Here is a 26,604-nt window from a genome sequence, read left to right as displayed (position 1 = left end):
GTAAATTTAAAAACATACATTTAAATAACTTTTTGGTTAAACACAGCATATAAAAATCAAAGTATAAAAATTTGGAACTAGGCTAAAAAAGCAATATGTTGGGGCGCCTGGGTGGCGCAGTCGGTTAAGTGTCCGACTTCAGCTCAGGTCACGATCTCACGGTCCGTGAGTTCAAGCCCCGCGTCAGGCTCTGGGCTGATGGCTCAGAGCCTGGAGCCTGTTTCCGATTCTGTGTCTCCCTCTCTCTCTGCCCCTCCCCCGTTCATGCTCTGTCTCTCTCTGTCCCAAAAATAAATAAACGTTAAAAAAAAAAAGTTAAAAAAAAAAAAAAGCAATATGTTGTTGTGCACCTGAATTAGTGTCCAGTGAGAAATTTATACCCTTAAATGTTTGTGATTAGAAAAGAAAGATTGACTATAATTGAGCAAAGATACAGAGATAAAGAACAACATAATAATCCTCCAAAAAGTAGAATGAAGGAGTTTGAGAAATAAATATTAAAGAAAGATAAAACAAACCAAAAAATCAATTTGAGTTCATTAATAAAATTAGAAGCTAGTTCTTTATGTAATGTAATAATGTAGAAAAATCTTTTGTATGATTTCTCAAGGAGAAGAGAGGAACAGGAGAAAAAAAAGGACACAGGAAATTTAAAAATACAGTTTAACACAATACAGTCTGTGGTATTTTGCATAATTGTTCACACTATATCCTTCCTTATGTTCACACTATATCCTTCCCTATATCGCTGCTCTTTGTCACTTAAATTTGCAGTTCTTTTGGAAAAGATAGAGTATATCCACCTCCATTCCTGAGACAGGGCTGGTAGAAAATCTGAATAGAGGAATTGTCACAAAAGAAAAATGGATATTGCAAAGTTTTGCCACTAGCAAATGTCATGTGATACCAAATCTTAAAATAACAGATTATTCTTATCTTATACAAACTATTTCAGAACATGGAAAAAGATGAGACACCATCTAATTCATTTTTAAAAAGGTAATCTGACATTGGTTTCAATACTAGAACAGAAAAAGAAATCGTTGACCAAGCTTAATTGAACATCCATGCAGAAATCCTAAATTAAACAGGAGCCAAAGTTATATTTGGGAACCAAAACTATACGTTAAAGCACCATATGGTTAGGAGCCAAAAGTTAATAACAGTATTTTTTTTTAAACAGTAAATACTGTAGCAGTGCCAAGACAGGGAAAATCAAAGTATTTTTTTGTTCACAGCTTATTTTTCCCATCATTGTACCCCAGACCTAGCTGAACACTTTTTTTGTGAAGTCACCTCAAGACTAGTTAGGGGCACCTGGGTGGCTCAGTCGGTTGAGTGTCAGACTTCTGCTCAGGTCATGATTTCACAGGTTCATGAATTTGGGCCCTCACACTGGGCTTACTGCTGTCAGCACAGAGCCCACTTCAGATCCTCTGTCCACCCTCCCTCTCCCTCCCCCTCTCATGCTCTCTCAAAAATAAACATTAAAAAATAAAGATTAGTTAAATCTCTTTGTAATTTAGCTTATCAGGTATATATGAATCCTCAAAACAAAGTATAAAACTTTAAAGGCTGTCACTGGGAATCATTTGCCTTTATATCTCTTAGAGTATCTTGCAAAAAATAGACTCTGAGTAATTATGTGAGGATTGTTTGTCAGATGTATGGAATGGGCTACTTTAAATTTCTTCCATACAAAATTCTAAACTAAGTAGACTCTTGTGAACATGATGCATGTTATCTCAACTAATGGAATCTGTAGAATACTTTACAATGTATCAGTATTTTATGTACAGTTTCCTATTTAATATTGTAAAATTTGTGAGTCCTGTTGGAATCCCCATTTTACAGATGATTATACTGAGGCTAATTAAATTAGACAACTTTCCTGAGTCTTACTAATAAATGGAAAGGCTAGCCTTGAGGTTAGGTCTTCTCAAACCAAGTATCTTGTTTTCTAATATGTTATATGGCCTACTAAACTTCTTTCCATACTATTTTAATTTTAAAACATGAAAGTGGTTAAATTCTGTTGAAGTGGTAACTGACATACACAACATAATAACAGAAGGTTTTAAAAACCAGCAAGTTGTTTAATAAAGGGAAAATGTAGAAATTTAGAAAAATGAATGGATGTACTACAATTATATCAGGGCTAATGTCTTTGTCTTACACAAAAACATAGTTTAGTAGGATAGATTGCTAAAAGTTGTGTTTTTCTTTTTGACAAGTTGAAAATTTTAATAAAAAGGGTAGAAATGTACAGAACACAACTATAAAAATATATAATAAACAGGAAAACACTAGTTATGAAAAAAGGGTGAGGATCATTGATTTATTTGAAGAAGAAATTAGGTCTTTAAACTTGAGAAATTAAAAATGGCAGCAAACTGAAGTGGAACAAGCTGGTCTTATTTATTTGCTTATTTTAAACTATATTCAGGTTAATTGGCATATAGTGCAACAATGATTTCAGGAGTAGATTCTAGTGATTCATCCCCTACATAAAATACCCAGTGCTCATCCCAACAAGTGTCTTCCTTAATGCCCCTAACCCATTTAGACCATCACCCCACCCAAAACCCCTCCAGCAACCCTCAGTTTGTTCTCTGTATTTAAGAGTCTTTTATGTTTTGTACCCCTCCCTGTTTTTTATTATTTTTGCTTCCCTCCCTTATGGTCATCTGTTTTGTATCCTAAATTCCATATATGAGTGAAGTCATATGATATTTGTTTTTCTCTAATTTCGCTTAGCATAACACACTCCAGTTCCATCCACGTTATTGCAAATGGCAGGATTTCATTCTTTCTGCTTGCGGAATAATATTCCACTGTGTATATACATACCACATCTTCTTTATCCATTCATCCATCAGTGGACATTTGGGCTCTTTCCATACTTTGGCTATTGTCGATAGCACTGCTTTAAACATGGGGGTGCATGTGCCCCTTTGAAACACCACAGCTGTATCCTTTGGATAAATACCTAGTAGTGCAATTGCTGGGTCGTAGGGTAGGTCTATTTTTAATTTTGGGGGGAGTCTCCATACTGTTTTCCAGAGTGGCTGTACCAGTTTTCATTCCCACCAGCAGTACAAAAGAGATCCTCTTACTCCACATCTTTGTCAACATCTGTTGTTGCCTGAGTTGTTAATTTTAGCCATTCTTTCAGGTGTGAGGTGGCATCTCATTGTGGTTTTGATTTGTATTTCCCTGATGATGAGTGATGCTGAGCATTTTTTCATGTGTCTGTTAACCATCTCGATGGCTTTTTTTGTAAAAGTGTCTATTCATGTGAACAAGCTGGTGTTTTTAAGGAGCAATCTAGTGTTGTGCAACACAAGGAATGGAAACATGATTTAACCAATTGTACTTTCTGTTGTCCTATGTTTATTTGATCTTAATTTTTCTAGTCTAGCTAAAACATGTTGTTGTTGTTGTTGTTTTTAAGTTCCAAAATACCTAGCAGCTTTGTAGTTACAATGCTACTTTTCACTGATGGGTCAGTGCTATACTGCCAGTATCCACGAGATGTCACTGTAACATTATATTTATTTTGGAACCGGGCTTGCATTTTCACTCTTCCTAATTTTCCCATTTGTTAGTAAGCTGAACTTCCAGAGGGAGTCCCCTGGAGGCTGCTCGTTGCTCTGAGGGAGACTGCCAAAGCTGGTATTGGAAGTTCTGGAAAAAGGTGAGGGCTGGACCAACAAAGTTGCTGATGGGCAATGCTGGCCAGAATTGAAAAATTGGAAGGAATGCTTTTCTCTTCTCCCCTGACTTTTCACATTCCTTTTGTGTCCCAAGTATCAGCACAATAGGAAGTCAGCAGGCAAGAAAGTCTGGGAAGTATCATTTGTAGAGTTGCAGCGCAGAACAGAGTAGAAAAAAGTGGACTTGGAGCTGGGAGATAGTAAATAAATAAACAGCATGAATAAATCTAACAACAAGACTGTATAAGTAGAAGGGGATAGGGGTTGGAGTTAAAACATTTTTGGTTCTTGTATTATGCAGAAAGGGATAAAAACAGTGATTATCTTTAAACTTTTAAAAAAGTTAAATATGCATGTTGTAATCTCTAAGGTACTTACTGTAAGACTACAATAGACTATAACTTTCAAAGCAGGAAAAGGAAAATATGGAATGAAGGGAAATAGTCCATCACTCCAGGAGAAGGCAAGAAAAGGGAAAAAGAATTATAAAACAACATAAACAAAAAGAACAAAATAACACATTTGAAATAAATCCAAATATATTAGTAATAACAATCAATTTAAATGGACTGATATATGTGTATAATATGTATAATATGTAATATATAAAATTTCAGTACAATAATAATTGCAAGTGTGTATGCCCCATGCATAGTTTCAAGTTCTATAAAGTAAAAGCCAATAGAATTACAAAAGAAACAAGACAAATTCACAATCATATTTGAAAATTTTAACACACTTCTCTCAGTATTTGATGGATCAAGTGGACAAAAACATGATTAAGGAAATAGAAGATTTAAAAGAACCAAATAAAAAGAAAAACAAAATCAACAAACTTAATTTAATGGACATATACAGAACATTGCTGTCAACCACAGGAGATTGTACATTCTTTTTAAGCACACAATGAACTTTAATAAAAGTGGAAAATATGTGAGTCTATAAGGCAAATTTCAACATATTTCTAAGAACTGGTATGGAGACCACAGTCTCTGACCAATGTAATTGAATTAGATATCAGTAACAAAATAGATAACATATGTTTAGAAGTTAAAAGCATTTAAACCAACTTGTTGGTCAAAGAAGCAATTATAGGAGAAACTAGAAAATACTTAACTATGTAAAATAAAAACATTACATCTGAAAACCTATAGAATTCAGCTAAGGCATTAAAAAAGTTGAATCAGTAGTCAAAAATTATCCCTCTTATAAACACTCAGTGGGTTTTATTAGCAAGTTCTACAAACATATCAGGAGCAGCAAATTCCAATCTTACATCTACTTATAGATATAAAAAGAAAACATTCTCTACCTCATTTGATGAGACTGATATAATTTTGGAATCAAAACTGGATAAAGGTAATATGAGAAAGGAACATTAGACCAATTTCATGCATGCCCTCAGTCCTAGTAAAATATTAGTAAATATTTTATTAGCAAATCACATCTAGCAAGGTATAGCAGAAATAATACAATTTGACCAAGTTGGAGTATTCCAGGAATGCAATATTATTAATGTAAGTCACCATAGTGGTATAGAGGATTATAAGAGAACAATGATACAGTCACTATAATTTAATTAATTTATGTTGCAGGCTCTAACACTAGATATAGATAGTAACTTCCTTAACCTATACGGATATCTAAAGAAAGTGAAATACAACAGATACAAAAACACTTATTGTATGTACTTTAGAAAACATTTCTGTCTGAAATTAAAAACCAGGAAATAATTCTTGCTGCTACCACTTTATTATTATTTTTTTTAACATTGCATTAAAGACGTTAGCCAATGCAGTAAGACCAGAAAGGGAAAGAGTTAGATAGATTCACAAATTCTATGATCATTTATGTAGAAATTCAAAAGAATCTAAATATAATAGTAGAGCTTAGCCTGGTTCCCAGATATAAGATCAACATAATACATTGGATGAATGAACAGATCTACATCTGTGTGTAGATTGGTATTTATATGTTGGCATCAAATAGAAAATTAAAAAATAAAAATTATTCCCAACAATGTCAGCAAAATAACATACCTAGAAATAAATTTAACAAATGAAGTGTAACACCATTTTGTAGAGAGAATCATAAAACATTATAAGAAGATACTAAAGCAAGACCTAAATATAAATGTAAAGGGGACCCATACAGTGTTCAAGAGTAGGAAGATTCCAAATAAAAAAAAGTCAATTTTCCCTCAAATTAATATATAGATTCAGTCTCATTCCAGGTGTATATTTTTAAGTTGTATGTAAAAGTTAAATATGTTTTCTAATGTGAGGTCTATTTCATCATAAAAGCGAATAGTAAGGGGCACCTGACTGGCTCAGTTGGAAGAGCATGTGACTCTTGATCTCAGGGTTGTGAGTTCAAGCCTCACATTGGGTGTAGAGATTACTTAAACTTAAAAAAAACAAAAAAAAAAACAACTAATATCGAGTACAAGAGAAAAATCTGCATATGTGACATATTCTCTCAGTGTGATTAGAAGCCTAAAAACACATTTAATCTTCAAATGATCTGTAACTGTATTCTGTCAGTTCTCAGAACAGTGGTTCTCAGATCAATATATGTTGCCTGGGGAGACAGAGACAAAAGTATCTCCAATTTTATGGGTCGAAGATGCACAGCAGACATATTTATAATAGGCAAAAGTATCTGATACCCTTGCATTTCACTTCTTGTGTTTTAATTTTCTCAAGTGATTTAAATTAATAAAATCATGATGTTTTGCCCCCAAATATGTCATATGACATCTCTAAATGAGAAGAATATTTTCTATATAAACCCAGTATCATTGTCCCAGATGACAAAATTAACATTAATTTCCCAGTAATTATGAATAATTGTAACACTGAGTCTATATTTAAATTAACCTAATTATTCCTTATGCATTGCATTTCCCTTTATTTTCTTAAGTCTGTAGATCACAAAACCTAATGCTACTGTCATGTCCTTTCTCCAGGGTATCATGAAAGGCCTTTCCTAACCCTCACAATGGGCTTGCTGCCTAATTGTTGAACTTCCCTTCACCTTAACTTTCAACTAATCTGCTCTTACCTTGGAGTGAGGAAACAAATAATTATTACTTCGTAAAATGCATGAAGCAGGAAGTCTTAATGCATTTTTGTTCTCATTTCTGGCCTATATAAGATGCTCAGAAGGTGTTGGTTAAATTCAAATTCCTGACACAAATGTCAGCTGTACAATTGGTTAGTTGTAAATGAGGTGATTATCAGTTGATCATTTCTTATATTTCTTTGTATCCCCTACAGTATGTTTTTCAAATACTTTGTTAGTTGATCGATAGTGCTGAAATATTAATTCCTAGTTTCTGAGTACTTAATATACTTTGTCAAATGTGAAGATATCTCAGAAAAATCATCACAGGTTTTCAGGTCCAGTATTTTGTACTCGTTCCTCTGTGTCTCCTATTTCCCACATCATCTTAGTGTTGGTGTTAAACCTCTTCACAGAATGAAATGACATAAAGTAAGCCATAACACTTCAATGTCTTCTACCCTTGATGCACATGTTATTTATAAACCTTGAGAGCAGTTGGAAATGCAACAGCTTATACCAAGTATAAAAACTGATATGTTCTTTAGCTTAATTAAAACCGCAGGAATAGATCTGGGAAAATACGCCAGTTTCTAAGCAGGTGTTTGGAAAGTCTACCCTGAGGTCTCTGGTTGATTGGTCACCCTGGAGGCAGGATACTTCTTTCTGTAGCTGTCTTTTAGAAGCTACTGTTTTTATGTTAATCACATCCATTACTATCTCCTCCTGCAGGCTGTCTAGTGAGTTGTGCTTTTATTTATTTTTAATGAAAAAAAATTATTCATCTAAATACAACAGTCAGCATTAAAATTTATTTTCAATCATATGCAGAGAATTTCTCTGGTGTATCTCTAGCATTTGGGCAACCTGTTTGCATAGAGTTTATTTCTTTTGTACTTTTGTTATGCTAAATCAGAGCAATAACTTTTTATATTTTTAAGTGGCTCAATGACAGAATTCTATAAAACTTCAGAATTATGGTGTACAGCTATATCTTTTCATGTATTCAACAAATATTTTTTAAACACACTATGTGTAAAATATTCTCGGAGGTCCAGAGTTATTAGGGTTTTTAGGGTCACAAATGATTTCCATGTTGCCAAATCCAATTATCAGCTTTATCATATTGGGCACATCAGAAGTGCTTAACATGGTCATCACTTCCTCCTGCTGGGCACATTTTTTCATGTGGCCTCCATGTCTCCACTCTTTTGAGATTCTCTGCCTACCTCAATATCCTTTGCTGGATCTTCGTCATCTTCCCACACTGTAAGCTTAGGATGTACCATGTCTCAGTCATTAGACCTGATTTTGTCGCACTCACATCTCAGGTGATTCCTTCAATCCCGTGGCTTTAAAGACCTGTATGTGAAAGGCTTCTAAGTTTACATCTCCAGTTGGTTCTCAGACATGTCTGTCCACCTGTACACCTGACATTTCCACCTGTATGACTGATGGGCCTTTCTCATTTGACATGTTCAAAATGAAATTTCCTCCCTGCAAACCTGTTTCTCCCACATCTGACCAAGCCTCATGATATTCCCAGCAACGCCTCCTGTCCAAACCATAATCTCATTCCTGGGTTATTATCTTCTAATTTCTCCTCTATTCCCTTTGCCCTTCATGGTCTACTGTGCACTTAGCAAAGTGAAAGATCCTTTGGAAACATGCCGCTCTTCCTTTTAAATGACTTCCTTTTCAGAGAGACTAAAGAGCCAAATCTTGGGGCACCTGGGTGTTTCAGTCGGTTAAGAGTCTGATGTCAGCTCAGGTCATGATCTCGCAGTCTGTGAGTTCGAGCCCCGCGTCAGGCTCTGTGCTGACAGCTCAGAGCCTGGAGCCTGCTTCGGATTCTGTGTCTCCCTCTCTCTCTGCTCCTCCCCTCATGGTCTATCTGTTTGTCTCTCTTTCAAAAATAAACAAATATTAAAAAAAAAAAAGAGCCCAAGTCTTTGCTCTGGCTTCCCAGGCTTGCGGAGTGACCCTGTTTTCTGTCTGAGCTGTTGCCACCTGCATTTCTTCAGGTTCATTCTACTCCTGCAACACTTGCTTCCTTGTCCTTCCTTGAGCACCAACACTGTCCTGCCTCAGGGTCTTTGTGCATGCTCTTGCATCTTCCTGGCCCTTCCCCTCAGATATCCATGTGGTCATCTCCCTCAAATTCCTTCAGACTTCTGCCCAGGTGTTACCTTATGACACATGCTTTCCTGGAAACCCCATCGAAAATAGCTGCCCTATTGTCCCTATTCACTTACTTTTCTTCATAAAAGTTATCACTTGACGTATTTTTTTATTGAGGCGTAACTGACATATAATGTTATTAGTTTCAGGTGTACAGCACAATACTCATCTGACATGTAATTTTAAAAATCATTTGCTAACTGATTCCTCCAGCTAGAATATAAACTCCATGAAAACAAGGGATTTACCACTTTCTGGTGCATAGATGACTTTCAAAAACTCTTTCTTGAATGATTGCATGAATTGATTTTTCCCTCCTAAATTTCACATTATTCATTCATTTAACAAATATTTATAACCATTTTCCTTATTTTATAAATAGAATAGACAAATTAGAATTTCCAATGAGGAATCCATTAACTGGGAGTTGGAATTTTCTCAAATGAAAAGAAAGAACCAGTGATTACTGGTAATATAGATCTCTACATTATACTTCTGTTGCAGAATCATAACATACTTAAAAATTTGATAGAGTAGTTTCTTTAAGCCCCACCTCCACTTTTTAAAAATTTACACATTTTATAAATTATGACATATTCGATGCTTGAAATCACTTTATAAAATGCACACTAAAATAAACTAAAAAAAAAGTGGAAAAAAAAAAGGGGGCTCCTGGGTGGCTCAGTCAGTTAAGCGTTGACTCTTGGTTTGGCTCAGGTTATGATCTCATGGCTTTGATGACTTTGACGGCTTTTTGGGTTCGAGCCACAGATTAGGTTCTGCACTGGCAGTGTGGAGCCTGCTTGGGATTTTCTATCTCTCTCTCTCTCTCTCTCTCTCTCTCTGCCCCTCTCCAACTTGTACTGTCTCTCTCTCAAAATAAATAAATAAACTTAAAAAAGTGGATAAAATGCATGCTGGCCTCTGGTGAAACAGCCTTCGGTAGCAATAAGTTCACTGTCTCTTGAGACCATCCATTCCACCTTAGAAAGCAGTAGTCCTTACGAGAATGCTCTCATCCCCAGGGTTCAGAGAACAGTGTCTCCTTTAACTTTCAGTCATCAGTCTCAGTCATGGCCAACAGCTTCCCCTCAGCCCTTTGACCTACTATGGCAACTCATCAAATGTAATATTTTGAGATATAATCATTTACCAAGATTGCTTAAAATTCTTATCTTCTGTTTAGAGTGCTGACACTCTACACTCTCCAACTCAGTATCAATCGTTGTCTTAGTCCTAACTTGTTTTGCTGGGAGAGCCCCTGTTAAAGGATGCTCATCTGGGGTTGCAGCACTAGGTGTCTCTTGAGATGTTGCAATACTACACTAGAAAACTTAACTTTCTCCCTCTCCATCATTAATAGGCTCTTTCTTTGATATACAGATAAGAAAGTTAGAAACCAATTGGTCAATTCTTGTTTTCCTATCCTATTGGTAAATAAGCATGAAGTACAGAAACAACAGCCTTGCTGAAACTGAGTACTAACATCAGCAACTAGGATTTGCTATAAAATTCTTATTTTTTAATTTTATTTTTTGTCTGGATTATGACTACAGCTATTGCATTTCATAGAATTTTAAAACTAGGAGAAATCTTGGAAAAAATGTAATCTAATCCACTCACTTCACATAGGGGACTCAAGGAAGTTATTCCAGTTAATTGCTCTTTCATGATTTTTTGGTTACCTAATTCTGTGCCCTCTGCTTACCCGAAAGGGTACATTTGTGTTACTTTCTGATGATTGGAGGTAAAATATGACTTAAAGTCATCTGGCCTAATTTCCTAAATTTGCATATCACAAGATCTGAAAAGATTAAATGACCTGTCCAAATTCAAAAGATTAATGTCAGAGACTGGCCCTAGGTTTCCCACTGGACTTTTATTCAAGGACATTTTTTTTCTTTTCTTTTTTTTTTTAAGTGTTTATTTATTTTTGAGAGAGAGACACAGAATGCACGTGGGGGAGGAGCAGAGAGAGAGAGGGAGACACAGAATCTGAAATAGGCTTCAGGCTCTGAGCTGTCATCCCAGAGCCCAATGTGGGGCTCAAACTCATGAACTGTGAGATCATGACTTGAGCTGAAGTTGGATGCTTAACCTACTGAACCACCCAGGTGCCCCTCTAGGGCATTTTCTATTACATTGGATTTAGATTAAATTCTTAAATGATGAGAAAGCAGTAATTATCAGTAATCTAGATCCTTCCAACATGAAATACTTTAAAAATTAACAGAGTTCTTTGGGCCAATTTCACTTTTTCAATTCCACTATGTCAAATATATTTTGGAGTTTTAAATATATAAAAATAGAAACAAAGGTATAATGAATACTCATATGCTAGATTCAATAGCCATAAACATTTTGCATCACTGGTTTCATCCATTCTTCTTTTTTGCTGAAATATTTACTTTTTTAATGTTTATTTATTTTTGAGGTGGGGGGGAGGGGGAGAGAGAGGGAGACAGAGGAGTCAAAGCAGGTTCTGAGCTGAGAGCAGAGAGCCTGATGTGGGGCTTGAATTCACAAACCATGAGATCATGACCTGAGCTGAAGTTGGATGCTTAACTCACTAAGCCACCCAGGTGCCCCTTGCTGAAATATTTGAAAACAAGTCCCGAATATTGTATTATTTTATTCTGACATATATTAGTATGCGCTGTTTTAAAATGGACTTTAAAAAATCATGAAACCATTATCACCTTAACAAAATTAGCAATTCTTCACAAAGTCTAATATATTTATAATTCTCCAAATATTTCAAAAATATCTTTTTACACTTGATTGGTTCACACAAGGTACCACACACTCTGCATTTGGTTAAATCTCTTGATCTAGTTTCACATCCTCTGTATTGTTGATTTATTGAAAAAATTGTGTTATTTGTCCTGTAGAATGTTTCATATTCTGGATTTGTCTCTGTACTTCCTGTTGGTGACATTTAACTTGTTGGTCTACCCCTTGTATTTCTTGTTAACTGAATACTCAGTGTTTGATGAGATTCAGGTTCAACTCTTTTGGCAAACATTTGTGGTGTTGGCTCCTTCATAGAAAGTACATAGTGTTAGTGTCTAGTCATCACACTTATGTGATGCTAACATGATACAATTACCCATCAACTTTTCCTCTAGCAATTTCATCTACTGATGAAAGTTGCTGGAATCATTTCATTAGGTAAAACGGCGATTTTCTAATTTTCTTTTTCTTTTTTTCACTTTCATTAACTGGACTTTTTTCTGTGGAGAAGAATTTTACTTTATTGACTAGGGCTATTTAGTTATTGGGTTGAGCAGAGAAGGCAGGTTAAATGCCTAATTCTTTTCTTCTGCCAATTTTCAAAGTAAGGAATATTCTAAACCCAACGGTGACCAACTAGGTTTTTGTATCTGTGTGTATTGGGGTTTTTTATTTTTAATTGATGGAATGAACTCATGAATTCTAATTAATTAATTTCTGTTACTATTTTTTCATTGCTTGCATATTTTTTCCAGTGGAATTCTTATATTTGTTCCTGCTTGTTTATATTTGTTTCTGATATGTCCTATTAATCTTTGATTGCTTCCTTGCTTTCTGACATAACTCACCACAAACTCATTTAATGCATTTTATTCCCCACATAGAGAATCAGAATTCTGTCACAGACCCCTGGTCCCTTTTAGTGGAAAATGCTGCTTAGGGACCAGAATTTGGGCACTGGGGCTCTCTTGTTTTTGGGTGGTCACCGTCCTCTCGATCTTTGCAGTTGTAAAGCTAAGGAATACATATTTTTAAGAGAAAAATATTGAAATAATACTGATATTTAATATTGATATTCAATTCAAATTTAACAGCATAGAATTTTCATTTAGCTGTTTTAACTTTAAATTCTTTTCTCTTACACTAATAATTTTGGTTCTTAGCAACATTGAACTATTTTAATTTATCTTCATGCATAAATGTGTGCATTTGTGTGTGTACTAGTTCCAAATTAATGATACTAAAACTGATAGTTACTGAATTAAGTTCAAGACTTATTTGAAGCTCTGTTTTTAAAAAAAAAATGTATATTTTTTTATTTTGAGAGAGAGAGAGGGAGTGCGTGCAGGTGAGTGAGTTGGGGAGGGACAGAGAGAGAAGAGAGAGAGAATCCCATGCAGGTTCTGTGCCATCAATGCAGAGCCCAACATGGGGCTTTATCTCGTGAACTGTGAGATCATGACCTGAGCCGAAATCAAGAGTTGGACGTTCTACGGACTGAGCCACCCAGGCACCCCTAAAGCTCTGTTTTTAATTAGAACACATTACACTTAAGATTACAAAGTACTCAAAAACCACTTGAAATAAATCTATTGTTTGTGTTACAATGTCATTATTTGGATGTATTGACAGGTTTGATTGTTTTCATTTGTTTTAATTTGGAGGCAGAGTATGGTCTCCAGACCAGCTGCTTCAGCATCACTTGAGAACTTGTTAGAAATACAAATTCTTGGGCTCCATCACAGAACTTCTAAATCAGAAACCTTGGGAGTCAGTCTCTGCAGGTGAATGCTATGTAATATGTGAGAATCACTGTTCTAGTGATAACCATTTTTATTAGTTTCTCTTTTTGCAAATATAACAAAATTACATATATATTAAGAATCTCCTTTTTTTAATCCAAATGTTATCCTACTATGTATACTGTTCCATATCTTGCCATTGAAAAAATATACTTTTCATACAAGTCATTTTTTTAAGTTTTAAATTTGATTCCAGTTAGTTAACATACAGAGTTATATTAGTCACATAAGTCATTTTTTATTTTCTTCATATAAGTCATTTTTTATTTTTGCTGGAATGTTTTGGAGGTAGATTCCTAGAAGTGAAATTTCTAGATAGATTGGTAGCATTTTTTTTTTTTTAAGATCTTATCAAATTCCATTCCCTGGGAGTTGTACCATTTTGTATTCTCATCAGCTGTTTGCCAGAACCTTGCCAATAGAGTTACATTGTCAGACTTTGGGATGTTTGCCAGTCTGATAGATGAGAAATTGTATGAAAACTCATTGTAGTTTTCATTTGCATTTCCTGAATAAGAGTAAGTTTGAGCATCTTTTCATATATTTAGGCACCATCTTCATTTCTTCCTTTGGGAATGGCGGCTGATACGTTTTGCTGCTTTTCTATCAGGTTGTTAGTTTCTTCTCAGTTAGAACTCTTAATATATTAAGCATATTAGCCACTTACATGCAAATACATTTTCTCAGTTTACCATTTGTCTTTTACCTTTAGCTTTGAGCTTGTGTTGTGTCAATGCCAATAGTTTAAGGAAATGTGGTCATGATTGGATATCTCAATGTTTTATCTCAGAGCTTCTAGATTTTGAATTAGTAAGGTTTTCCTCTGCTCAGGTGATAAGGCAATTCTCCCATGTTTTCTTTTAGTACGTTTTTCAGTTCATAACATTTAAACTTTGGTTTATCTGGAATTTATCGTGGTATTAAGTATTCACCTGACTTAATTTTATTTTCCTAATTTATGTCTAGTTGTCCGTCCTAACACTATTTATTATAGTTCATCTTTTTCTTCAGTAATTTGAGATGCCACCTTTATCAGATACTGGATTCCATATACACTTGAGTCTATTACATACTTTCTTTTTTGTTCTATTTGTACCAACACTTTTTAAATTCAGGAAACCTGTTTTTTTCTTTTTCTTTTTTTTTTTCAGAAAACTTCTCGAGTTATGGTTTTAAATGTTTTATTTGTTCCATTTCTTAGATGTTATCTTACAGTTCTCCAAATGCATTTGTATTAGCTCTCTTTTATTTTCTGGCTATTTCTAGTACTTTTGTTGCAGGATTTTTACCACAATACCCAGGATTCGTTGTCTCAAGAGGTGGACACAAAATGGGCAGTGTTTTGTTTTTTTTTAATTAATTAATTTATTTTTGAGAGAGAAGGGGAAGGATAGAGAGAGAGAGGGAAAGAGAATCCCAAGAAGACTCCATGCTGTGAGCACAGAGCCCCATGCAGGGCTGGAACTCACTAACCATGGGATCATGACCTGAGCCGAAATCGAGATGGACGCTTAACTGACTCAGCCACCCAGGTGCCCCTCTACCACACACTGTTTTAATTATAGTGACTGTACAATATGTCTTAATATCTGATGATAATTAGGACTACTTTTCATTTTTATTCTAATTATTACTTTTCTGCTAATGCCCTTAATCTTCTCTCTGTTTAGATCCTGACTTCCTATGAGAACCAGGACTTAAAATAGCTTATTACTGCTACCTCTCCTCTGTTCTTCCTCTCCCCTACTGTTCAATTTAATTTTTTTGTCTTAATTTTATCTTTTGTATTAAAAAGACAGAACGTGATAGTTTTATCTAATTTGAGTCTGTATATTCTGAAGGACAATTAAACTACTATGACAAGGCTTATCACCTTCAGGAGATATCCTTAGCTCACATTTTCTTTCATTGGGTATCTTAAGACGTATCGCTGGAAGGTTCATACCTTATATCTGCTCTCCTTTCCTTGTATGCTTTTCTTTCCCCTCGCATTTTTGCTCTCTGTATGGATTATTTACACATTGTCAGGACATTTTGGAATGTACATACTACTTGGTCAGCCTTACCCCTGTCTGTTGGTCTTTGTTCCACAGTTGAGTATGTTCAGTGCTTACCTGTCAGCTTTATGCTGGACCTTCTGCTGTCCACTTGCCTGGATCCTTCTCTAGTAACCTTCTTCAGAAAGAGCCTTTACATCTCTTTATCTGTGGCCTTTACGTTTGAAGAACAATTTAACTAGATGTAAATCCTTAGTTCCTTATTTTCTTTCATTGAGTATCTTCAAGACATTGCTCCAGTGTTTTCTAGCACAAAATATTGCTGCTTGGAAAATGGGTGCCAATCTGATTTTCATTGTTCATGACTACCTAAAGAATTTTTTCCTTATATTTGAAATTCAATAATTTTACTAAGATATGTCCAATAAAATATATCATTTATAGGTTAATATAGCATTTTTCCTTTTTATTTAAAATTTTTATTTAGAGAGAGAAAGAGACAGAGACAGAGACAGAGCATGAGTGGGGAGGGGCAGAGAGAGAGAGGGGGACACAGAATCTGCCAGGCTCCAGGCTCTGAGCTGTCAGCACTGAACGTGACACATCGCTTGAACCCACTAACTGCAAGATCATGACCTGATCACGCAGCATTTCTCCTTGATACGTATATAGATCCAACAGTTTTTAATTCAGGAAACCTTTTTTTTTCTTTTTCTTTTTCTTTTTTTTTTCAGAAAACTTCTCAAGTTATGGTTTTAAATGTTTTATTTGTCCCATTTCTTAGCTGTTATCTTACAGTTCTCCAAATACATTTGTATTAGCTCTCTTTTATTTTCTGGCTATTTCTAGTACTTTTGTTGCAAGATTTTTACCACAATACCCAGGATTCGTTGTCTCAAGAAATGAGCAGCAGGCAAAAGTTTATTAGAATATAAAATTAGGGGCGCCTGGGTGGCTCAGTCAGTTGAGCGTCCAACTTAGGCTCAGGTCATGATCTCGCGGTCTGTGAATTCGAGCCCCACGTTGGGCTCTGTGCTGACAGCTCAGAGCCTGGAGCCTGCTTCTGATTCTGTGTCTCCCTCTCTCTCTCCCCCTCCCCCGCTCACGCTCTGTCTGTCTCTCTCTGTGTGAAAAATAAACATTAAAAAAAATTAAAAAAAAAAAAGAATGTAAGATTAAAAAGGAAGAATAGTAGGAGAGCTCTCTTTACAGAGAGGGAACCCTGACAATAGGCAAGGGTCCTTGTTTTATAAGGTTCTGGTCGCCCCCACCCCCACCCCTCCCTTTCCCCTCATTCCTTCTCAGGTTTTATCTTTATTGGCTGGATAACTGTAGGTGCTGGGTTGTCCATTTCTGATTAGCTTGTTTCCATTGTATGAGGGGTGGTCTGTGGCCACACCAGTTCCTTGTGGGTCATAGGTTTTATGGTCTACTTATTTTTAGTCAGATCTTTTGTCAAATTCCTGAAGGAAACCTGAAGGGGAGTCACCTGAAAGTGTTTGCTGTGGTCAGACACTCCCAGCATTGTTCCAAAATATGTCTTTCCCCACCCAGCGCTGTTAGGTCCTAATCCTTTCCCTCTCTGCCTATTTTATCCTATTTTTTTCTGTCATATTTTCTCCTAAATCTTAAAAACAACAACAGTAACATGAACAACAACAACTTTGTTTGCGTTCCTTCCTTCACTTTTCCCTCTCTATGCATTCATGGCATCTATTTGTGGGTTCTTTTTTTTTTTTTTTTTTTTTTTTTTTTTTTAGTGTTTATTTTTGAGAGAGAAAGTACAAGCAGGAGAGGGACAGAGAGAGAGGGAGACACAGAGTCTGAAGCAGGCTCCAGGCTCTGAGTTATCAGCATAGAGCTCGATGTGGGGCTTAAACCCACGAGCTGTGAGATCATGACCTGAGCTGAAGCTGGATGCTTAACCCACTGAGCCACCCAGGTGCCCCTGTGTGTTCTTTTTAATTTAGTTTTTATTTCTCACTTTTTGCTTCTCTCTCCCATTTCCATCCATCAATTTGACATCCATCAATTTTCATTTTCTATCCTTCTGTAACTTTTGATGCATAACTCCTGGGTATAAGGAATGCTACAATTCTTAATTTTCTAAATCAGAACAACTCTTTGGAGCTACCACTCAACTAGCCAGATTCAATTTGAGGAACTCTTTGTGTCTTATGCTCTTTTACTTTTTTATCAAAGCAGGAGCCAGGGATTGCTTGTGGCTAGAAGATGGGGTGGGGTCTGGTCCTGTCCACACAGCCGTTGGCATCTGTGTTCTGGTTCCTCTGTCTATGTGCTACTGCTGTTGAGAGTTGGCTTGATTTAGGCTCTTCGCTTTGAGTGTCCTTAGAGATAACTCTTAGAGCACTTCACTACATCGTGTGAAGATTCTTACTAAAACCTTTGCGTCTTACTAAGACTCCGTAAGGCGGCTGTCATCACTTGGATGCTTCATTCCACAACCCTCATTCCCCTTGCCACCTCAGTCTCTGGGTAGAGGAGAGGCTAAACCTATACTTTTTCACTCACATTTGGCCATTTCAACTTCTGCTGCCCAAGCTACCGCTCTCTGAGACCATCGGTTTCAAAATTTTCGGTGAAACAGAAATACATGTTTTTCTTTTGTGTGTTTTGAAGGATATTTTATATCTTTAAATCTTTAGGAACACATATTATCTTCTGTTTTACAGGTATGGGATTCGAACTTGGGAAGTAGATACCACTTCTTTTTTTTTTTTTTTTTTTCAATATATGAAGTTTATTGTCAAATTCGTTTCCATACAACACCCGGTGCTCATCCCAAAAGGTGCCCTCCTCAATACCCATCACCCACCCTCCCCTCCCTCCCACCCCCCATCCACCCTCAGTTTGTTCTCAGTTTTTAAGAGTCTCTTATGCTTTGGCTCTTTCCTACTCTAACCTCTTTTTTTTTTTTTTTCTCCTTTCCCTCCCCCATGGGTTTCTGTTAAGTTTCTCAGGATCCACATAAGTTACCACTTCTAGTAGCACTGTCCCGACACACTGTTAATGCACATCTTTGCTTATTTATGCCCATCTTGTCTTAGTATTCAAGTCAGTGAAGCTAATTGCTAAAGGGTGTATTTCAACAAAAGACGCAATAAGTGTGAAGATTTTTTTAGATATATTATAATAAAAAATAATTTTTTTTGTGTGTGACTTTTCGGCCACCAATACTTGTCAGGTCCTCCAAGAAGCAGACAGCAAGGTAGAACAAGAGATACATTGGAGGAAATGCCATGATGGATAAGGCGGGAAGGAGCCTTCATACTGCAGTGCAGGTCTTACACCTGTGAAAGAGGGAAGTGAGGGAACAATGGGGTAGGAAGGGATTCAGATCCTGGTGCAGGTGTGAAAAACTCTTGGCGGGGCAATGGGAAACACTCAAACAAAATGTGCCCGTTAGAGAATCTTACGTAAAACGGTCGGTAATTGCTTGGTTCCAGTCCCCCTGTCACGCACAGTTTGTTGGCCAGGAGCAACCCAGGTTCAATGTGGAGCGTGGATTGAGTGAATGAGGTGTTGCATTCCTGTCAATCAGCAGGTTCTCTTGAAGGGCCATGGGAGTGGGTCATCTCTATGGCTGCCGCTGATGTCTACCTGATACATTTAGCCAGTTTTAAAAACCACTTTTAACGTAAATTTTTTTCTATATTAAAGCAGTTCGACAAAGTCTTCTTCCCATATGGGGCAAAGATTCCAACAGAGATCAATAATCTACAACTTTTGCTGCTGTATATTCCTAAAATGTCTAAGAATCTAAATATTATTTTAATTAGAGAATGTGAAAGAAGTTAAAATATCATTTTTCATTTTTTACCATTCCAATAATTGTAGGCAATCTAAATACACCATTAGATAGTGCTGTTATTTTAGTCTTATTTTTTATTTTCCCAAATGTGAGGTACTCCTCACTGACTGAAAAGTCCAAAATTGGTGACTGGATGTACCTGTTTCTGATCAGTCTGTCCTTTTGACCATTTTGATTTTGATCTCCAGCCAATTTGTTTTCAACTGAATCATCTTCCAAAAGGACCAGAAAAACTCCTAGCCTGGGAATCAGTTCATCTGTGGTCTAATTCTGCTTTGTTACGATGTAGCTGTGTGACCTTGCAGAAATTACTTCACCCCCTTGGACTTCAGTTTCCACATCTGGGAAATGAGTTTATTAGATTAGATAATCTCTAGGCTTCATCTAGCCTATGAAATATTGCACTTGAAGTTGGAGGTTGTGGATAAAATATTTTCTAGATTTGTTATCAAAAACTAAAATAAAGACACGGAAGCTATATTTAGGAAATGTGTGGACAGCACACATGTTGGAAAATGCAATTAATATTTAAAATAATCTTTCAGGCCTGAGGGCTAGGTTATTTTCTACAAAATAAACTTTAATAATGATAGGGTGGATTGCTTGTCTATTTTTTTTTAATAAGCCTTTTATTTTAGAACAGTTTTCGATTTACAGATTTATGGTGAAGATAGTACAGAGTGCTTATTTGTTTTTGCCTTACACTTAAGTGTAAAAATATCTGTGGCAATCAGTGTTGGGTGGGGTGGTGGTGGAAGGGGCTGAGATGGGGCTACTGGGGCAGAGTGTGGAATGAATTTAGGTATATTATGTCATGCAGTCCTGATATTATGTGACTTTCAAAAACGCCACAACCACCACCTAATGCACTTAATACCTACATTAATAGAGACCTACATTAATGATCCAGAATAAGGGAAGCACCAATCATATTGTCCTGTAACCTGGCTAAATGTCACCTAGAGTTCTATTTTTGGTTCAGGCAACTGTGTTAGGAAAGGAACATTGAAATGTTTGCACAAGGTCTAAAGAAGAGAGAGTGGAGTAATGAAAGATTTTTAAATTATTATATAAGAGGAAATACTGACACTGCTCGAGAGGTTTAGCCTAAACAAGAGACGACTTAGCAGAAACATGCAATGAATTATTTTTTAAATTACATATATTTTAAAAAACTAGGTAAACTGCTCATATAATTAAAAAATCAAAACAATAGAAAAGGTATCAATGCATCGACTTCTGTTTCTACTCTGTTTCCCCATCCTGTTTAGGTATGATTTTTTTATTCATTTCTTTTGAATCCTTCCACAGTGTTTCCTCAGGCAATTACAAGCAAATACACGTATGCAAAAGGAATCAAACTATGCATGTTATTTTGCACTTTGAATTTTTTTTACTTAGTAATATATTTTGGAGATCTTTCCATATATCTATAAAGAAGGTGCTTCATTAAAAAAAATTATTTATTTATTTTAGAGAGAGTGAGAAAGCTAGCAGAGGAGGAACAGAGAGAGAGAGAGAGAGAGAGAGAGAGACAGAGAGAGAGAGAGAGAGGAGAATCCCAAGCAGGCTCTGCACTGTCAGTACAGAGCCTGACACGGGACTTGATCTAATGAACTGTGAGATCATGACCTAAGCTGAAATCATGAGTCTGACACTCACCCAACTGAGCCACCCAGGGAGCCTCATTTGTTTTAAATAGTTGTATAGAATTCCATCTGTGAAAGCACCACAGGTAACAGAACCAGTTCCAAAGATCATTGCTTGAGTTCTTGCCCAGTTTCTGTTTGTATGATGTTGCCATTCATGAAAAAACAAGAAAAATGAGTAGCAATGCCTATTTTTTCACCTCAAAATCTTGCAGAGATATTTATAGGATAAATTCTTGGGAGTGGGGCCTCTGGGCCCAAACTTAACTATGCATTTTTAGTATCCAAAGATACTGCCTTATTGCTATCTATAAGGGTGGTCCCAGTTTGCACATTCAAGAGCAATGTATGCAAATACGTGTCTTCACAGCCTCACCCACACAGAGTGTGCTCAAACTTTTGGATTTTTGCCCACCTATTAGGTGAGAAATGGCATCTTAATGTAGTTTCAGTTTTCATGCATCTCTTTATGAATGTAGGTGAATATCCTTTCATATGTTGGAGATACTTTTTCCCATGTAAACTCTCTGTTCATACCCTTTGCACAGTTTTGTACTGGATTATGTAGTGGTTGTTATTTCTATACCTCATCCTTTTGGCATTCACCTCTGCAAACTGAAAGCTGCTTGTATGAACACCTGTAATGCTTTGCCTGCAGGCTTTTTTCCGGCCACGTTGGCAAATGGGGTGAGAGTATATAGCAAAAGTCAGGAGAGCCAAAAGTTCATACCCTAGAAGCTTCTTTTATCCGATAACAAACAGATTTGGTGCATAAAACCTCCATCTTCCCTTCCCCTCAATAGGGATAAATCTCAGGTACATTTAACACTATCTTCCAGAGTTTCCCAGGGGAGTTGGGCCCACAATTCAAACCAGCTTGAAAATTCACACTTTATTCCTTCTCTGCTCTACTTTCTTACTCTATTCCTATACTTAATGATTTCATTTCCAAAGTAAACTGTGTGTAATGGAATCCTTGCCTCAGTGTCAGCTTCTGGAGGAACCCAAGCCTAACCATGTTGTTACTTTGAGTGCTATTCTAAGTGTGGTCTGCAGATGGCGCTGGTTTGTGGCCTGGTTGTTAGCCATCTGATAAATTCAGAATTTGAGCTTAAAACTTTAGAAATTTTTATAGCAATATGATGTTGCCACAACATGTAAGCATGTGATTTTGTGTACACAAACACACACACACACACACACACACACACACACACACACACAGAGTCTGTGGTAAACGGACAGAAAACAAAAACAAAAAATCTGGCCTTTACCTCAGATAGTTGGAGAGGCCCTAACTTTAAATGATGGTCCTAAGAACAATGGGTGGAAGTACAACTAGAAAAATTTTGGTTATGGGCACCTGGGTGGCTCAGTCAGTTAAGCCTCCGACTTCAGCTCAGGGTGTATGATCTCAGGGTCGGTGAGTTTGAGCCCCACATTGGGCTCTGTGCTGACAGGTTGGAGCCTGGAGCCAGCTTTAGATTCTGGCAGAACTCTTCCATTTCAATAGATTCTCCCACTCTGTCTGAATGGAATTTGAGCAGTCACTCTGTCATTCTTTTTCTTTGTTTTAAAATTTTTTAAGGAGTCTTTACTCTTTCTGTATGTTTTGTATTTTATTTGCTTTCTCTAGTTGTTTCATTTTCTTCTGTTTCTAACAAGAGACAGGGTTAGTAAAAATGGAACTAATATGCTGATTGTGTTCCTGAAAACCTGTTGACTGTCTAAAAATTATAGGGGAGGGGTGCCTCCGTGGCTCACTTGGTGAAGCATCCGACTTCGGCTCAGGCCATGATCTCACAGTTCACTGGTTCTAGCCTCACGTTGGGCTCTGCGCTGATAGTGCAGAGCCTTGAGCCTGCTTCATGTTCTGTGTCTTTCTCTCTGCCCCTCCCCTGCTTGTGTTTTCTCTCTCTCTCTCTCTCTCTCTCTCTCAAAAATAAATAAATAAACATAAAAATTATGGGGGAAAGTTTAGTTCTAGTTGATCCTGTTCTGATAGTCTTTGGTGTATTGTGAGTTTCATCCAGTGACTGTTCGTAATTTACAGAACTGGGAAACTGGCAACTAGGTAATGGTACAGAATCTTTTTTTTTTTTTTTTTTTTAAGCACTGAAGTTTCTCAACTGGCATTAAAATACTAAGTGAACAATGTTAAGAGATTTCCTAGGTGAGTCACTGGACCTCAAGAACAAATAAGTTCATTCACTGCATAAAGCACTGAGGTGAAACCAGAGAGAAAGAACACATTTGAGTTTGAGCTTCCGGAGTAGAGCTCAGCTGTTCTTGGCTACTCTTCTGAGTCCTCAGGTCAGGGGTTTTGCCTGCCTCCAGGTGAACCAAGCTCTCTCTGTGAGGCTTATGCTAGCTTGTCATCAGACTGGAGTGGGAAGATTTTCATGGCACTTGCAACAAAGTGGGAAGATTTTCATGGCACTTGCAACAAAGTTGAACTCAGTGTTGAAACTGCCATGGCAGTCACTACAATCTCATAGGGTGTACTAAAATCAACACTAGGCAAATGTGGAGTGTTGAAGGTGGGCAATCAGGGATATTGAAAGTACTAATGAGCCCCCTCTTTAAATAATATTTTGAAAAAGAGTTGTCAGTGGTTCAGTCCATCCAGCCTAATATATGCATTTGAAGGAATGTTTTGGAGGATGGCCTGAGTGTCCTCCATTATATTGTGGTGTTAAAAGGGAGTGGCCTTGGAGGCACATTGCCTCCAGTTCGAATTCCAGCTCTGCCTCCTATCAGGCAAGGCACTCAATATTTTTAAACCTCATTTTTTGCTTCTGAGAATTGGGGATAATATGAGTACTTCCGAGAATTGGCATGAGGATTAAGTAAGATAATGCATGTGAAGTGTTTAGCCTAGGCTTTGCCCATAGAATTAGGCAACAAGCATTATTAAAAGCCTTACAGGATTCCCTTGTGGCCAGAAACATGGATGCTTCTCTTTTGGGCTAGGGCAGGGGTTCACTGTCCTGCTCAGCCACAGTCCCCTTTTCTCTAACCCCCAATCCTTTCCCTTTCACCCTTGATCCTGCTCCTTCTCACTGTAGTCTTCTTCTTATTTCCTCTTATCTATGAGTTCAGGGGCTGTCAGAGGGAATTGCAATGTGTGCAGCTACAGATCTGTTGTGTCTGAGGGAGGGGGTGAGTTCAGGGGCCTCCCAGGTTGCCATCTTGGCCCGGAACTTTCAGGGCTTTGGCTTGAGCTTGAGGAAAGGCAGTGCATAGAAGAGTAATGAAAACTCTCTTTTCCTAAATTCTACTGAACAAATCTTTAGAAGAGTAGAGGATTTTTCTACATTGTAATTCTTACTCATTATAGAGAATTGGAGTAGGATCATGCAAGGATATGTTTGGTGTGTTAACGTGTAATAGGTGGGTGGTGTGGATGATGGTTATGGGGATAGAGAATAAAACCTGCAAGCTCTGTGGGCGGCACCTTAACTGTCATTCCACCTTGATTTGGGGGAGAAGGTCCAGAATCTTTTGGGTTCCTAGAGGTAAAATTCATTACACACTTTTATCATTATCATGGCTCTTTTGTGGTCTCTGAACAATCAATGCAGGAAAAGCTTTTAATGTAATATCTAATTGAAGTAGCTTTTCAGTGGGGGCTTTTCTCTTTGCTTCTAGCCTACTCCAGGTTGCTAGCCCTCTATTTCCCAGTTTTTCTTTTGCTTTTGAAAGAATGGTTACACCCATCAGGCCTGCAGCTGTCCACTTGTGCAGGGCATTTAATATCCGGTTTGCAGGCTGAACTCCAACCTGAGGTCGGTCCACTGGTGAAGTCATTAGCCCCGCCATGGTGGCATCTACCTGGAGGAAGAAAGGCATTTTGTTTTCTACTTCTTTTTTTTTTTTTTAACTTTTTTTTTCAACGTTTATTTATTTTTGGGACAGAGAGAGACAGAGCATGAAGGGGGGAGGGGCAGGGAGAGAGGGAGACACAGAATCGGAAACAGGCTCCAGGCTCTGAGCCATCAGCCTGACGCGGGGCTCGAACTCACGGACCGCGAGATCGTGACCTGGCTGAAGTCGGACGCTTAACCGACTGCGCCACCCAGGCGCCCCTTGTTTTCTACTTCTAACTGAAATCTGGTGTGGAACAATATACCCCTACCCCTGTTTGGCCAGCTGATGCTCTCGCCTCTCTGAGGGTAAAATTGAAATGCATAGGGTATTGCAGTGCACCCACTGATGAGCTCAAGCATATATTGCACAAAGCTGCAAATCTGTTAATGTGCTTTAAAGCCCATGTCCTGCCTCTCCTTTTCCTTATGCCTGAAAGGAGGTATTTTTACTTCCAGATGCCAGAACTACTGTGATTTAAATCCTTCCAACCTTTTCTTGCCTTTTTTTTTCCTTTTGAAATGCTAATGAGTCAAAACCAGAATTAAACAAACCTGGAATGTATTTTTAAAATGACATTTAATGAGTACAAATTTACAAAAGCAGTCATCCCTTAACATGGGGCAGACATACAAAAACAAAATGTTTATGAGCTCAATAAAAATTTTCCTAGAATACAGTGAAGTTTAGTCTAACTTTTTTATGTAAAACGGTCTGGACCTGTTAAAAGGAATATAGTTTGCTACTTTCGTCTGCTCCAAACTCATTCTTTCCAACCCTAGGTGAACTGGAGGAGTCAGCTGTGTTAGGATGGCCAAGTTGGTTTGATGGTTGGGGAAAAGGGATGTTGAGAGGGATGAAAGGAGGAAATTGGCTTCTCTGGTCCACCGGTGGGGCTGGGGACCCTTGTAGTTGAAGCTGAGGGTCAGGCCTAGCAACGCACTGTTACACCAAAACCACTGGATGTGTTCTTTAACTTCTGGCTTCATGGATGGCTTTTATTAACTACATAGGTAGAACATTTTTACTAGGTTATAAAAGTAGAGTTTTACTCTAGGCAGCTTCCCCCCCCCCAAGTTGTATCATTTTCTATTTTTAGTGATGAACTATGATCAAGTAAAAACATACCAAAAAGCATGATTAACCCCAGAGGTTTTCTTTATATCAGTATAAAGTATTTATACTGGATAGTATTTAATTTTGAAGCAACCATTCTCTAGACAAAGAGCAGTCTCCAACCCTAGAACACTCAGTTGTTTTGCACAAAACAGAGTAGATGAGTAATGACATTTTCTCTGTCTTTCCCACTGATGCTCTAGGGTCAGTGCCACACACCTCAGCTCTGCTCACAGTTTTCCAGGTTTTTTGTAACCTTGCTTGAGTGAATCAAAGATAAATTAATGGAGCATGCATTCTGTGTGCCTTCTCAGGGAACACAAACTGATATAAAAAACAAAATCTGGGGCTCTTGGGTGGCTTAGTTAGTTAAGTGTCTGACTTCAGCTCAGGTCATGATCTAGTGGTTTGTGGGTTCCAGCCCTGCACTGTGCTCTGTGCTGACAGCTCAGAGCCTGGAGCCTGCTTAGGATTCTGTCTCTGTCTCTCTCTCTCTGACCTATCCTACTCATGCTCTGTCTGTCTGTCTCTCTCTCAAAAATAAATAAGCATTAAAAAAGTTCTTTAATTTCATAATCCCAATTCTTGGCAAGTATTCCAAGGAAATAATTTAAAGTATGGAAAAAAGTTATAAGTGCTAAGGTATTC

The 26,604-nt window shown here is 37.3% G+C and overlaps 1 long non-coding RNA gene across 2 annotated transcripts in view; it reads left to right on the top strand.

The window, feature by feature from the left end:
* Nucleotides 1-26,604, top strand: part of LOC121028766 (uncharacterized) — a 224,421-nt gene that overhangs the window by 18,427 nt on the left and 179,390 nt on the right. Inside the window, exon 1 of one of the 2 annotated variants that reach the window (XR_005789425.1) lies at nucleotides 3,590-3,697. The exons of the other annotated variant lie outside the window; for it this stretch is intronic. This is a non-coding gene — a long non-coding RNA (uncharacterized LOC121028766). Of the gene's footprint in view, nucleotides 1-3,589; nucleotides 3,698-26,604 lie in introns of those variants that run through there. 2 annotated transcript variants of the gene reach the window in all.

Source organism: Herpailurus yagouaroundi, unplaced genomic scaffold, assembly GCF_014898765.1.
Source record: "Herpailurus yagouaroundi ecotype Mexico unplaced genomic scaffold, PumYag 100, whole genome shotgun sequence".
NCBI classification, from domain to species: domain Eukaryota; kingdom Metazoa; phylum Chordata; class Mammalia; order Carnivora; family Felidae; genus Herpailurus; species Herpailurus yagouaroundi.
The sequence above is the reverse complement of the archived record's forward strand: the minus strand, read 5'-3'. Positions and strand labels throughout refer to the sequence as shown.